Consider the following 16,226-nt stretch of genomic DNA (forward strand, 5'->3'; position numbering starts at 1 on the left):
TTGACCATTTATTCGCCAATTAAATGGCATCATCCAAGCTAAAAAAGTGCAAAGTAAAGGTTTTTATTTCAGATGGATCTGACTTGGCTGTACATATCAATTTACCCAAGTGGATTCACAAATCACAGGTTTTGTACAAGCGAAGTGGTGTGGAACAGCATTATAATTGCTTCATTAAATCTGTCAAAATCAAATCTATTTGTGCGTTATGCACTAAAAGATGTAATACAATGCCCTAAGCCTCAAAAACCCCCAAAACTAATAGTATGACTGTGGACCATTGTTGAATGAATGTTACTAAATAACTCTATTCAAGGTAATGAGATTTGCATATTTTACATTGAGAGATGAGTTTGCTTTGACCTTATGCTCAGCATTTTATGCCGGTGATTCTTTTTCTGAAATCCATGATTAAGAAGCAAGTAGTCTAATGTACCCCTGGACAAGAGTACTAAGTCACTGTGAGGTTAAAGTATGACTCATGAATGGGATAGCAAGAAAAACTGGTTGGCGAGTTTTAAGTATCTCTGTATTCGTTGCTTTACAACCTGGTTTTCTGTTAGAAAGTAACAAGTTTGGGATGGAAAGGACCTACAATCAAATCTTTAAGCCTTCTGGCATTTGTGGAGCAAATAAGAAAAGAAAATCATTCAAAATTCAACAGTTGATACCAGTGCAAGCCCAACTGATGAATTATATATTGTATTCCTTATGTTGAATACAATATTAGAGAAACAGATAAATATGAAGTTTGCAGCTTGTTTGGCCATCTTAAGATTTGTAAATCAGCCGATTCAAATGAATTTTGGGCAATGATGCATTGCTGCTTTGCAAATGAGACAAACATGTAAATTATGGGTAACACAACTAGATTGTTTGGTGCATTCATAGCTCACAGCCTCCATTCGGTCTACTTTCCATAATCCATTTTCTGAAATAATTCAGTCTGTACTCCATTCTCCTTTCGACAGCCAAAGTCAAATGTCTGTGTACTGATGTGAATATATTCTTGCTCAGCTCCAGCTGTATCGATGTAGGATGCAGTTTATTATATATAAATTGTGAACTGAAGATCCTGTGAAACTGTAAAGAGAAATTTTAGATACCTCTGTCAAGCAGAAACCCAGATAATAGAAGTCACAGCCCATTTGAAGAAATTATTATTGTTTTCACATTTTTTGGGCATTTGAAAGGCCCAGCTGACTTAGGAAGCATCTGCTTGATGAAATGTAAGGTGTTCTTAAAATCCCAATGCAATTTTAGGAGCTCACTGTCTAAACTTAAAGTGTGGCTCATCACCTTCAGAGCCCTTAATAAGCTAATTTTATGTTTGTAGACTATCAAATTTCTCTGTTATGATAAAAATAATTCAGGTCAGTGGCAAAGTGCGCATTCACTGCTGACCCCAAAATATAGGGCAATAATTTTGCTCCTGGTAATACTCTTCTTGAAGGCTGATCAAACAGAATAGAAACAGACAGGAAATTCATAAGAGATAAATTCAGTGAGATTTATCTTTAATTCACCTGTGGGACATGGGCTTTGCTGGATGGGCCAGCATTACTGGCCATCTCTAGTTGCCCTTGGGAATATTATAGTGAGCTGTCTTCTTGAACTGCTGCAGTCCACATGCTGTCAGTTGACCCATGATGCTGATAGGGAGGGAATTCCAGCATTTTGACACAAGTAAAGTAATGGCAATATGTTTCCAAGTCAGGATGGTATGTGGTTTGGAAGGGAACTTGCAGATGGTGGTGTTCTCATTTGTCTGCTGCCCGTGTCCTTCTAGATGGAAGAGGTCATGGGGTTGTAAGGTGCTGCCTAAGGATCTTTGGTGAATTTCTGCAGTGCATCTTACAAATGGGACACAAGGCTGTTACTGAGTGTCAATGGTCAGGGGGAGTGGATATTTGTGGATGTGGTGCCAATCAAGCAAGCTGCTTTGTCCTGGATGGTGTCAAGCTTTTTGAGTGTTGTTGGAGCTGTACTCATCCAGGCAAGTGGGGAATATTCCATTACACTTCTGACTTGTGTCTTGTGGATAGTGAATAACCTTTGTATGGTCAATTAATAGCAGCAGTATTCCAGACTCTGACTTGCTCATGTAGCCACTTTATTTATGTGGCTAGTCCAATTCAATGGTAACCCCTGAGGATGTTGGGAGTGGGATTCAGTGGCAGTAATACCATTGACTGTCAAGTGGTGTTGTTAGATGGCCTCTTATTGGAGATTTTCATTGCCTGGAATTTGTATGGTTGAATGTTACTTGCTACTTGTCAGCCCAAGTCTCGATATTGTCCAGGTGTTGCTACATTTTGACATGGACATACATCTGAAATTGTCACAGGCATAAAAGCTTGTTCTATATCTGCAGATGATGCTAACAACACAATATTTTAATGGGAAAGATAAGGGGACTACAAGTATGTATATTTATTTCAATTATCACAACATTACAAAAAGTGTCATCTTATGGAATTCAATTGTAGAAATTCCCATGCTATTAGTATTTGTTATGATGATGATTAGAAATGTCAATGTCCCAAAAAAAAGTTTCCATTTTATATATATGTACAAATAGATATGTACATATATGTGGGCGGCACGGTGGCACAGTGGTTAGCACTGCTGCCTCACAGCGTCTGAGACCCGGGTTCACTTCCCGCCTCAGGCGACTGACTGTGTGGAGTTTGCACGTTCTCCCCGTGTCTGCGTGGGTTTCCTCCGGGTGCTCCGGTTTCCTCCCACAGTCACAAAGATGTGCAGGGTCAGCTGAATTGGCCATGCTAAATTGCCCGTAGTGTTAGGTAACGGGTAAATGTAGGGGTATGGGTGGGTTTCGCTTCGGCGGGTCGGTGTGGACTTGTTGGGCCGAAGGGCCTGTTTCCACACTGTAATGTAATCTAATCTAATCTAATATGTCATGTAATATTTATTACATGAATTTTCCATTAAAATATAGAAAGATTTAAGGGCAGTAAACATTACAGATGATAAAATTATTCACTGTGTTCAGTGCAAGGATTCTGGGAGATCATTTCAAAAACAATTAAGGAAGTACATGAGCAAATAATTTTGGAAAAGATGGGTGAATTTTATAGTTCTGTTCTTCTGTTGCAAATAAGTCAGAATCAAATCAATGCATGGAATAGTTTTGATATCTTACCTGTTAGGGCTGCCCACTCAAAATCTCCATCCAGTTGTTTTAGTTGTATGTATTTGTCTTCAGTTCTTTCATATTTGTTCATGGATGTGGATGCCACAGCCTAAGCCAGCCTTTATTACACATCCTGAATTGCCCTTAAGAAGGTGGTGCTCAGCTGACACCTTGAATACTTGCTATTCATGGACAGTAGGCCACCCACGTTGCTGTGAGTGAGGGACCTCCAGGATTTTGAATCACCAGAGTCAAAACAATCACAAATATTTCTAAAGTCAGGACTTGCTGGAGTTCGCATGCAACTTTGGCCTTTTCCTTCTAGGTGGTAAATGGTATCTTGGATAGTTGCTGCAGTGCATCTTGTAGACAGTGCATTTGGCTGCTAATGTACATTCATAGTGGAGAGAGTGAACGTTAAAGATGGTAGATAGGTCCAAGTGAGCCACTTTGTCCTGGATTGTGACATGGTCCGTGAGTGCTGTTGTAGCTGCTGTCATTCAGGCAAATAGAGACAATTCCATCATTCACCTCATTTATGACTTGTGAACAGTCTTTGGAAAGCTAGATGGTGAGTTACTTGCCTTAGAATTCCTAGCCTTTTGTCAACTCTTACAACCACAGTATTTATGGATTCCACAGTTCAGTTTCTGGTCAATGGTAAACCAAAGGATTTGATAGGGAATGATTCAACAAAGATAATGCTATTGAATGTTCAGGAGAGATAGTTAGATTCTCTCCTGGTGGAGATGACCATTGCTTGGCACTTGCTTGGCACAAATGATACTTGCCATATATCAACCCAAACCTGAACTTTGATCACATTTTGCTGCATTTTTATATAGACTGTTCCAGTACCTGAGGAGTCGCAATTTGTGCTGAACAGTGAAAATCCACATTCTGATATGTCAGAAAATAGGTCATTGATAAAGCAATCAAAAATGGTTGAGCTTAAGGACCATAACCTGAGGAACTCCCGCAGAGATGTGGTGAGGCTGAGCTGATTCACCGTCAATAACTACAACCATTGAAAGTTTTCCCCGATTTCCATTGACTCTACCTTTGCTAGATTTTCTTGTTGCCATACAATGTCAGTTAGGCGAAACTGAGGACTACAGATGCTGGAAACCAGAGTTTAGATCAGAGTGATGCTGGAAAAGCACAGCAGGTCAGGCAGCACCCGAGGAGCAGGAAAATCGCCGTTGCGGGCAAAAGCCAGTCATCATTCCTGATGAAGGGCCTTTGCCCGAAACGTCGATTTTCCTGCTCCTCGGATGCTGCCTGACCTGCTGTGCTTTTCCAACACCACTCTGATCTATACAATGTCAATTGTTACGATATTGTCTTATCTCACCTCTGGAGTTCACCTGTTTGGAACAAGACTGTAATGAGGCAGGAGCTCTATGGATTGTCCACTAAGCATTTCTGGTTGAAGATGATGGCAAATGCCTTTGTACTTATGTGCTAGTCTTACCCCTCAATGAGAATGATTATATTTGTTAAGCTTTCTCATTCTGGTACTTGTTAAATTATTCGCAAATTAACATTGATTGAATTCAATGCTGTTCACAGCGTTCACTGCTGGATATGGCAGGATTGCAAAAGTAAGATATGATCCATTGGTTGTGGGATTGCTGAAATCTCTCTATTACATGTTGCTTCTGCTGTTTGAAATGCAAGTAATCCTGTGGGAGCTAACTGCCTACTGTTTTATGGCTCTCTGCTATGCCAAATAAAAGGAATTTAACTTCAACCTTCCAGTCTGACAGAACCTTCCCGCAATTTGAGTTCAGAAAATATTGAAAAAGATGTTGCCAGAACTGGAGAGTTTGAGTTAAAAGATGAGGCTGGATAGGTTGGAGCCTCTCACTGGAGTGCAGGAGATTGAGGAGTGGCCTTAACAGAGGTTTATAAAATTGTGAAGAGCATTGATAAGGTGAATAACAGAGGTCTTTTCCTTCGGGTGGGGAGTTCAAAACTAGCAGGCAGATTTTTAATGTGAAAGGAGAAAGATTTAGTAGGGACCTGAGAGGCAACCTTTTCACACAGAAAGTGGTTAATATGTGGAATGAATTGCCAGAGAAAGTGTGGATGCAGGTACTATTACAGCATTTAAAAGACATTTGGATAAGTACATGAATAGGAAAGGTTTAGAGGAATATGACTCTAACTTGAAATATGAACATCAATACAATTGCTACTTCATTAGCCACCCCTGTTAAGACCTTTGAATTAAAACCATATGTATTGAGAGGCAGCTCAACCCACAGCTCCATCAGTTTGATTAGTACCATTACATTTAATAATGGTAATTTCATAATGTTCCTCTCTTCCTTCCACCTCCTGATGTGCAGCTATTACTGGAATGTGTTTTCGCATCAGTTAATCCTAACTCTCTGTCACTGTCTGGGACTTAACAACTGTACTGATCCCCAGTCATATCTCTAATAGTCTGGGCAAATTTAGCCCCTATGGTTTTAAGCATTATCCCTTTGCACCCTATTAACCCAACCACACATTATCACGGGCAGTCATTGTCACCTCACCTCTGGAATGCAGCTCTTCTGTCCATGTATGAATTGAGGCTGTAATGAGGTCAACAGCGAATTGGGCCTGGTAGGGCATTGCTGACAGGAGAAAGTGAGGACTGCAGATGCTGGAGATCAGAGCTGAAAAATGTGTTGCTGGAAAAGTGCAGCAGGTCAGGCAGCATCCAAGGAGCAGGAGAATCAACATTTCGGACATAAGCCCTTCTTCAGGAATGAGGAGGGTGTTCCAAGCAGGCTAAGATAAAAGGTAGGGAAGAGGGACTTGGGGGACGGGCGTTGGGAATGCGATAGGTGGAAGGATGTTAAGGTGAGGGTGATAGGCCAGAGAGGGGGTGGGGGCGGAGAGGTCGGGAAGAAGATTGCAGGTCAAGAAGGCGGTGCTGAGTCCGAGGGCTGGGACTGAGAAAAGGTGGGGGGAGGGGAAATGAGGAAGCTGGAGAAATCTGCATTTATCCCTTGTGGTTGGAGGATTCCTAGGCAGAAGAAGAGGCGCTCTTCCTCCAGGCGTCGTGTTGCCATGGTCTGGCGATGAAGGAGGCTAAGGACGTGCATGTTCTTGGTGGAGTGGGAGGGGGAGTTAAAGTGTTCAGCCACAGGGCGGTTGGGTTGGTTGGTGCGGGTGTCCTAGAGGTGTTCCCTGAAACGTTCCGCAAGTAGGCGGCCTGTCTCCCCAATGTAGAGGAGGCTACATCGGGTGCAGCGGATGCAGTAAATGATGTGTGTGGAGGTGCAGGTGAATTTGTGACGGATATGGAAGGATCCCTTGGGGCCTTGGAGGGAAGTGAGGGGGGAGGTATGGGTGCAAGTTTTGCATTTCTTGTGGTTGTAGGGGAAGGTGCCGGGAGTGGAGGCTGGGTTGATGGGGAGGTGTGGACCTGACGAGGGGGTCGCAGAGGGAGTGGTCTTTCTGGAATGCTGATAGGGGAGGGGAGGGAAATATATCCTTGGTGGTGGGGTCAGTTTGGAGGTGGCGGAAATGACGAAGGATGATATGATGTATCTAGAGGTTGGTGGGGTGGTAGGTGAGGACTAGTTGGGTTCTGTCCTGGTGGCGATTGGAGGGGTGGGGTTCAAGGGCAGAGGAACGCGAAGTGGAGGAGATGCAGTGGAGAGCATCGTCAACCACGCCTGAGGGGAAATTGCGGTCTTTGAAGAAGACCATTGCTGACCATGTACTGCTTACTAGTACAGTTGATTACACTTCCATCACTTTACTGATGATGAAGAGTAGACTAGTGGGGCAGCAATTGGCCAGGTTGAATACATCCTGCTTTTTGTGTACAGGACAAATCTGGGCAATTTTCCACATTATCGAGTAGATAGCAGTATTATAGCTGTATTGGAGCAGCATGGCTCAGAATTCTGGAGCACAAGTCTTTAGTAACATTGTCAGATGTTGTCAGAACCCATAGTCTTTGCAGCATCCAGTGCCTCCAACCATTTTTTTGATATCATGTGGAGTGAATTGAACTAGTTGAAGTCTATAATCTGTGATGTTGGGGACCATTGGAGGAGGCTGAGATGGATCATCCACTTCACAATTCTAGCTGAAGCTTGCTGCAAATGCTTCAGTCTTATCTTTTGCACTGATGTGCTGAGCTCCCTCATCATTGAGGATGAGGATAAACATGGAGCCTTCCCCCTCTAGTGAATTCTGACAACATCTGGCAATGTTACTAAAGACTTGTGCTCCAGAATTTGCTGTTCTCCTCGCCATGCTGCTCCAATACGGCTATAATACTGGTATCTACTCGATAATGTGGAAAATTGCTCAGATTTGTCCCGTATACAAAAACCTGGATATTTCCAACCACCTGATAAAGGAGCAGCACTCCAAAAGCTCTTGCTTTCAAATAGACCTTTTGGACTATCACCTGTTATTATGGGATTTTAAACATAAAGCACAACTGATTCATCAGCTGAGAGGGACGCAGTGCATAGCATTCAGCAGGAGGTTTTTGTTACACATTCCAATACATCTTGTTTAATGCTTTGTCCAATTGTGTACTGTCTGGGGAGCTCTAAACCTCCAGAGTTTTCAGTCTCTCGCAATTCCTAATCTCCACCTGTACTGACTCAGCTTCATGATTTTTGAGCCATGATCTTTCCTCATTAATGTCCTTATTTAATCCTTTTCTATCAGGGCTACCCATATTCCTTTGCCATTCTGTTTGTCTTCAAAATTTTGCATATCCTGAAACATTTATTTCCCAACCTTGGTCACCGTGTAACTATATTTCTGTAATGGAGATTAGATCTAAGCCATTATTCTCTATTTGTGCCACTAGTTTATCTGTTTTGGTGTGGTATTTCAACAATTTAGATTAAGAACTTTCAATTTCATTTTCTTTATTCTGAGTCACTGCAGAGACCTTATTCACTGATGCAGAATTGTATTAAATTGCTGCCCTTCAATTTCCACTTTGATTTTCTTTTACCTGTATGTGCCGCACAGTACTGTTGTCTCAATTTTTCTTTTTAGATTTCTGCATCATCCTTCAGCAGAACTGAACCCATATCCTCCATGATCCTATTACCGACAAGATCCCACATGGGAGATTAGTTAGCAAGGTTAGATCACATGGAATCGAAGGGGAGCTAGCCAACTGGATACAAAATTGGCTTGAAGGTAGGCAATAGAAGGTGATGGTAGAGGGTTGTTTTTCTGACTGGAGGGCTGTGAATAGAAAAGGTTTAGAGGGATATGGGCTAAATGCTGACAAATGGGATGAGATCAGTTTTAGATATCTGGTTGGTGTGGACAAGTTGGAACAAAGGGTTTGCGCGCTGTATAAATCCATAATTCTATGACTCTAATAATTTAAAGTCTCTCTACAGCCCTGTTGATATGATTGATCAAGACACTGTCCCTGCCCAATTTAAGCAGAGTCTATTCCAATGAAAAACTCATTTTTCTGAGTCTAATTGCCAATGCCCTATAAATAAAACTCCCTTCTTCCCACATTACTGTTTGAATCATGCACTTAAAACTCTAATCTTCATGTCCCATGCTAATTAGCACGTGGCTCAACAAACAACCCAGATCCCCTTCTCCAGTTGAATTTGAATCTAAGCTCTTCAAACTGTCTCATTGAGCAAGATTCCTGGTTCTACCTATTGTCATTGGCTCCTACATGAACTATGGCAACTGGATCCTCCATTTCCTAATCCAACCTAATCACCAGTCATGAAGAGATATCCTTAATACTGTATGTGCAGACAACACAACTGTTGGACCTCCCAGTTGTACCTTTGGAAAACAATGTGTATTCTCTGACTATATAGTTCCTTATCACAACCATCTTGCTTTTTGCTCCCTCTATCTGTATGGCATCCTACGCCATGTTACCATGGTCAGGTTTCTCATCCACTCACAGTCCTTCTTCTGATCCATGGGTAGCAAGCATTTTACACCTGTTAGCCAAAATCAAACACTGTGTCTCCACCTAAGATTTCCTACCTGCAGGGTCCTTCCACCTTCCTGATTTATAGTCACACCCTCCTGACCCTGGACTATTGACCAACTGTGAAATTCTACCAAGCTGCAGGGATGTTACTGTCTCCTGGAACAAACATTCAGGTAATTCTTGCCCTCCTTGATGCTCTGTACTGTTTGCACCTCAACTTCCAACCCAGCTGTTCTAAATCAAAGTTATTCAATGAACTTGCACAAATTTGAATGTCAAGGACTGCAGTGTATTTCCACAAAATCCCACATGTCGTAGTCATGACAGGCCACTAGCTCTACCATGGATGTATAACCTTATTTATTTAATTAGTCAATTTGTTATACATTAATTTGGATGAAGGAATAACAAGTCTTCTTATTTAGAGACAAAAGAAGAATACGCAACAGATACTGAAGGATGATAAAGCATATTAAAAGCAGCATTGTTTTCCCATTTGCACTGAATTCCTGATTTAATGCTCATTCCTTATTGCATTCTGTACTGCTACTCTGTTATAGAAAGCTTATGACTCACAAGTTATAAGTGCTACATCAGATCCATAATGTAGTAATTAGCATCTATTCAGGAAAGCACTTTTAGTTGTTTGACAGATAACCACTTCTGTTTTCTGCAGTTTCTGTTAAATTCTCTTCAAATTCCATTTCTTAATTCAGTGAAGAGCTGAAAATGTGTTGCTGGAAAAGCGCAGCAGGTCAGGCAGCATCCAAGGAACAGGAGAGTCGACGTTTCGGGCATAAGCCCTACTTCAGGAATTCCTGAAGAAGGGCTTATGCCCGAAATGTCGACTCTCCTGTTCCTTGGATGCTGCCTGACCTGCTGCGCTTTTCCAGCAACACATTTTCAGCTCTGATCTCTAGCATCTGCAGCCCTCATTTTCTCTTAATTCAGTGAAGCCTGGTTCAATTTCTCCTTTTAAAACGCAAGTCCATTTGGGTTTAGAACAAAAATATCCAGAGAGAAGGGATCCATTTTAAATTAGCCTTGTGACCAAAGGAATGGGATAGGTGAATAAAGAAGGGGAGCTATTTCATCTCTTCTTACCCAGGGGATTAATAGGCATGGATCTCTTGTCTGGAACCACAATGAAGGGGAGATCCTCACAAAGGATGTGGAAGCAATGCTCACATCTTAACCTTGTCCTTCACCGTTTTACAAAGGTAATAATCACACCCTCTGCACTTACATTAATACAGACACCTCCCCATCGAACTGGCTATAAGTTCCTTTGAAGCGCTGGGCCCAAGGTAGTATGCAACTCGCCTAAGATTCTGCACCTTAGACCTAGTGGGTTCCAAATACATCCATTCAGGATGCCAGTCCTGTTAAATCCACAACTCAGCTCTATTCACTGACAGTCTGCTGTTTGGAGATATTTGATCCATGCAGTCTTCACAGATCATAATGGAAAGATAGAGTTTGCCCTTTGTGAATAAACATCAAATGAAGACTCTTCAAATGATGTATCCATTTTCTTTTAAGAAGGATAATCAGCTTTTTGGGATTGTACTATAGCACCACACACACACACACACCTCCCCCCACCCGTAGTCAGCAAATATGTAAGTAGATCTCAGATATCTGTAAGAATAATAGATAGGAATGGTAGGGGACTTTAACTTTCCAAGCATAGACTGGGACTGCCATTGTATTGATAGCCTAGATGGAGAGAAATCTATGAAGTGTGTACAAGAATAAAATCTTATTCAATATGTGGATGTATCTACTAGAGAAGAAGCAAAACTTGACCTTCTCTTGGGAAATAAGGCAGGACAAGTGACTGAGATATCAGTGAAGGAGCACTTTGGGGCAAGTGATCATAACTCTATCAGTTTGAAGATAGTTATGGAAAAGAATAGACATGATCTAAATGTTAAAGTTCTAAACTGGAGTAAGAACTTTCCAAAGTTGATTGGGGAGGTCTGTTAGCAGGTAAAGGGATGGTTGGAAAGTGGGAGGCCATCAAAAATGCGATGATTAGAGTCCAGAGGCAGTATGTTCCTGTTAGTGTGATGGGCAAGGCTGGTAAGTATAGGGATTGCTGGAACATTCTAGATTAGAATTCATGACTAGAAAAATTGAGGCTCTGGTCAAGAAAACGAAGGAGGCATACATCAGGCGTAGCTCGTTGGGATCGAGTGAATCGAGAGGAGTATACTTAAGAGGGAAATTAGAGGGGCAAAAGGGGACATGATATAGCTTTGGCAAATAAGGTTAGGGAGAGTCCAAAAACATTCTGCAAATACATTAAGGCCAAAATAGTAACTAGGAAGAGAATTGGGCTCTTACAAGATCTACAAGGCTGTCTATATTTGGAACCACAGGAGATGGGTGAGATACGAAATGGATATTTCATGTCAGTATTTACTGTGGAGAAGGATTTGAAAGCTGTGGAATTTGGGGAAATATATTGTTATATTTTGAAAAGTGTCCAAATGGAGAAGAGGAGGTACTGGAGGTCTGAAAATGCATATAGATAGATAAGTCCCGGGACCAAATGATCAGGTGTATCCCAGAACTTTGTGGGGCGCAAGGGAAAAGAATGTTGGCCCCTTGTTGAGATATTTGTATCATCAATGGGTGAGGTGCTGGAAGACTGAGGGTGGTTAATGTGGTGTCATTATTTAAGAAAGGAAAAACCAGGGAAATATAGAACAGTGTACCTTGTGTCAATGGTGCGTAACTTGTGAGAGGGAATTCTGAGGGATAGGATTTACATGCATTTGGAAAGACAGGGACTGGTTAGAGGTAGTCAGCATGGCTTTGTGCATGGGAAATAATGTCTCACTAACTTGATTGAGTTTTTTGAAGAATTAACAAAGAATATTGATGAAGGCACAATGGTAGATGTTGTCTATATGAACTTCAGCAAGGCATTCAACGAGGTTCCACAGGGTGGACTGGTTAGCAAGGTTAGATCACTTGGAATTTAGGGGGAGTTAGCCAATTGGATACAAAATTGGGTCAAAGGTAGGAAGGTGGTGGTAGAGGGTTCTTTTTCACACTGGAGGTCCTGTGACCACTGGTGTGCCACAAGGATCGGTGCTTCTTGTCATTTATATAAATGGTGGGGATGTGAATATGGAGATGTGGTTAATAAATTTGCAGATGATACCAAATTAAGTGCTGTAGTGGACTGCGAAGAAGGTTACCTCAGATTACAATGGGATCTTGATCAGCTGTGCCAATGGATCAAGGAGTAGCAGATAGAGTTTAATTTAGATAAATGTGAAGTGTTGCAATTTGGTAAGGCAAACCAAGGCAGGACTTATACAGTTAATAGTAGGGTCCTGGGGAGTGATACCGAACAAGGAGACCTCAGGGTGTAGCTGCAGATTTCCTTGAAAGTGGAGATGCAGGTGAAAAGGTTGATGAAGAAGGCATTTAGTTTGCTTGCCTTCATTGGTCAGTGCATTGAGTTTAGAAGTTGGGAAGTCAGGTTGTGGTCTGCAGGACATTGGTGAGGCCATTTTTGGAATACATCATTCAATACTGGACTCCCTACAAGAGGGAAAATGTCATTAAATTTGAAAGAGTTCATTAAAGATTTACAAGGATATTGCTGGGATTGGAGGGCTTGAGCTACAGGGAGAGGCTGAATAGGATGGGGCTTTTTTGTTCCTGGAGCATCAAAAGCTGAGGGGTGACCTTACAGGTGTTTATAAAATCATGAGGGGCATCGAGAGGGTGAATAGTCAAAGTCTTTTTTCCCAGGGTAGGGGAGTTCAAAGCTAGAGGGTATTGGTGAGAGGGGAAAGATAACTCTGTGATTGTATTGCAGTACATCTTGTCCATCATGAATTTCTAGAATAGAACTTCACCCACAGACATTTAATCTCCAACACATTGCTGTACCTGGTGGCTCAATTTCTAAACAAAAAATCATTTTTAAAAATCACTGGATGTTTAGCAGCATGTTAGTCAGGAGCTGTAAAGGAAGATAATGGATATCTCCATCTAGCCTTGGGGAACTGGGCGTTCAATGGATTTGGTAGTTACATGAGGCAAGAGCTGACAATTACTAAGATGGGCAGTCATGGCTCAAGGGAACCCTGGGGAACTTAACAGCTCATTGGAGCTGAAATGACCTTGTCTGCCAGTAAGCAGGCATCGAGGCAAAGAAAAGCCTGGTTAACAGCAGCTGTCTGACAGTGAGGCGAGCAGTTAGGGCAAAGGAGTGAGTGGTGGGTTTCTGCTCAGTGCAGCTGAAGAGCTGGAATTATGCCAGTGCTGGTGTGCAGCCCAGTGAATCCAATGGATGTCATCTCAGGGGAAGACATTCAGCAACTGGGAGGTGAACAGTGTATAAGGCAACCCAAGTTGGAGTGACGTTTGAGAGAAATCAGAGGCTCGACCTTTGAAAGAGAAGAGCTGAAATCCCTCGAGAGAGGTAGAAGGACAAAAAGGGAAAGGAAGTCTGTCATAAAGTGAAAAGCAGAAGAAATATTTTGCAGTGCAAATGGCAAAAGGGAGTGGGTGAGGGAAAGAAACAATATGAAGATGTGTATTGATGAGGCATGGACTGTAAAATAGTCATCCAAAAACAAAATGAAAGAATGGAGAAAGAAACAAGAAAAATATATGAACCAGCGTTAGAAAGGCACAATGGAACAAAAAAGGTTATGATCTAAAATCCCTAAACTCATATGTTGAGTTGAGAACTTGAGAGGTTGAAAGGTTGTGTTGAGGTTCTGTAGAGCGCTGATGTCCGTGCAAGACAGAAAGGTTAGATTGGGAACAAGATGGAGATTTGAAATAATCAGTGGCAAGACGTTCAGATTCATGCTTGCAGATTGATTAAACATTTCATGCAAAATCATCATCCAGTTTGTGTTTAGTTTCAACATCTCAAAGAGACTATGTCAGTGGAAGCGAATATGGAAGGCTAAATTGAAATAGTACAAGTAAATTAATGTTTCACTTGGAAGCAATATTTGGAATCTTGTGTAGTGAGAGGGAGGAGGTAAATGAGTCGCTAATGCACATCATGCGCTTGTATGGAAAGATGCTTAAGGAAAAGGAGGCGGTTTGGAGGATCATTGAGGAATGGGCAAAATGTTCCTTTCAGGATGTTGAAGGGCATGTGTAGGAGTCAGGATAATTCTGCAAAAGTTACACAACAATAACATAAATACATCTCGGCAATAGTTTAATTTTTTTAACCACGAGTAACTCAGGAATGGCCGGACAGCCAACAATGATTCCTAACCCATCAAGTTGCTGCAGGGTTACACCACCAGTGGACACCATCTACCTGACCAACATGGTGCTGAGGAAACCTTGCTCTTTGCCTAGTTCTTGACTTGGTATGATGAGCACTCCAATTTGATTTTAATAGTCAAAATGTCATTTGAATTTATTTCACAAATGAGTCCAAATACGTTTAGCTATGGATTTTTCTAGTCTATTTCTAGTGTGACCACTTGTGTCTGTTGATGATGTAACTGTATTAGAATATGTTCACTCTTGTCTGTTATCTCACATGTTCACACCATGTGCTTTCATTGCATTATATGGGTACTCTCTGAAGATTACATTTTAGCCTTAGGGATGAACAAACAGCCTTTCTAATGGTAATTCTTATATCCAGAAATACCTCTGTCATGAATTTGAAAGTACAGTTACACAGAATGCGAATTGCTGCTATAAAATGCTATGATATAAGCTATGGTACTTTAAAAATGATTTATTGCCTGATTATCACACAAATGTAGGATTGTTATCTTAAACATATTTTTGAAAACATTACCTGAATATTTGTACTTTTGATGTGACAAACATATCAAGCAATCTGCAACTACTTTTTTGTAAATTGTTTCCAATGATTCGTATGCATTGACCTGCAAAATAATTATGATTTTTCAATGAAAAAAGACTTGTTAAATTTGATATAGATTGCTGCTGCAGCTGCCCGGTATGTAACAGATTGTCAATCATTTGCATGAGTCTTCACAGTAGAATACACTGATCGCTCTCTGAAATTCTTAAATAATCAAGAGGCAAAAGGAGAAGAAATAAATATCATATTATCACTAGAGAAAAGGTGGCAGGGAAACCAATGAGGCTAAAGAATATTAAGTCCCCTGGACCTGATTGGATACATTCTAGGATATTAAAGAAGATGTTACAGAGGTAGTGGAAGCACTAGTAGTAATCTTCCAAAAATCCTTAGATTCTGGAATATCCCAGAGGATTCGAAAACTGCAAATGTAGCACCTTTATTTGAGGAATAAGGAAACAAAAAATGGTTAAAAAAGCCTAGTTAACATAACGTTCATTATTGAGAAAATATTGGTCTATTAAAAAGAATTTAATAATAGAGCACTTAGTATGATCAAATCAAGTCAGCATGGCTTTGTGAAGGGGAAATTGTATGACAAATTTCCCAGAATTTTTTGAGGATGCAACAAGCAGGATAGATAAATGGGAAGCAGTGGCTATTATATATTTGGATTACAGAAGGCAATTGATAAGATACCACACATTCGATTACTTAATAAGATGAGCCTATCTTAGCATTGATTGGTGATTGGCTAAATCATAGGAAACAGAGATTTGGGATGGGGGTCCATTTTCAGCTTAGTAACCTTGAACTTGTGGGGTGCCACAGGAATCAGTTCTGAGGCCAGTTATTTACAGTATATATGAATGACTTGGATGGGGAATGTAAATATACTACAGCTAAGTTTGTAGGTGATCCAAAAATAGTTTGGAAGGCACTTGGTGAGGATGATACAAAAAATCTGCAGAGGGATATGGACAGGCTATCCATGAGGGCAAAAACTTGGTAGACCCAATACAATATGGGAAAATGTGGAGTAATACACTTTGGCAGGAAGAATAATGGAGCTGAATATGATCTACATGGAGAAAGCCTGCAGAAAACTGTAGTGGTTTGGGAGTTCTTGTGCATGATTCACAAAATATTAGCATCAATATTGAGTGGGTAACAGGGAAGGCAAATGGAAATATGACCTTTATTTCAAAAGGAGTGGAGTGTAGCAGTTAGAAGGGTTTGCTGAAAGTATACACGACACTAATCAGACCATAGTT

The 16,226-nt window shown here is 41.1% G+C and overlaps 1 protein-coding gene across 5 annotated transcripts in view; it reads left to right on the forward strand.

The window, feature by feature from the left end:
• znf804b (zinc finger protein 804B) overlaps positions 1-16,226 on the forward strand; it is an 870,963-nt gene that overhangs the window by 718,053 nt on the left and 136,684 nt on the right. The window contains exon 1 of one of the 5 annotated variants that reach the window (XM_043690317.2): positions 8,189-8,335. The exons of the other annotated variants lie outside the window; for them this stretch is intronic. The gene's annotated coding sequence lies outside the window, so the exon portion shown is untranslated. Of the gene's footprint in view, positions 1-8,188; positions 8,336-16,226 lie in introns of those variants that run through there. 5 annotated transcript variants of the gene reach the window in all.

Source organism: Chiloscyllium plagiosum, unplaced genomic scaffold (genome assembly GCF_037043375.1).
Source record: "Chiloscyllium plagiosum isolate Xiang-an unplaced genomic scaffold, Cpla_swu_hap1 HiC_scaffold_5, whole genome shotgun sequence".
Classification (NCBI taxonomy): Eukaryota; Metazoa; Chordata; class Chondrichthyes; order Orectolobiformes; family Hemiscylliidae; genus Chiloscyllium; species Chiloscyllium plagiosum.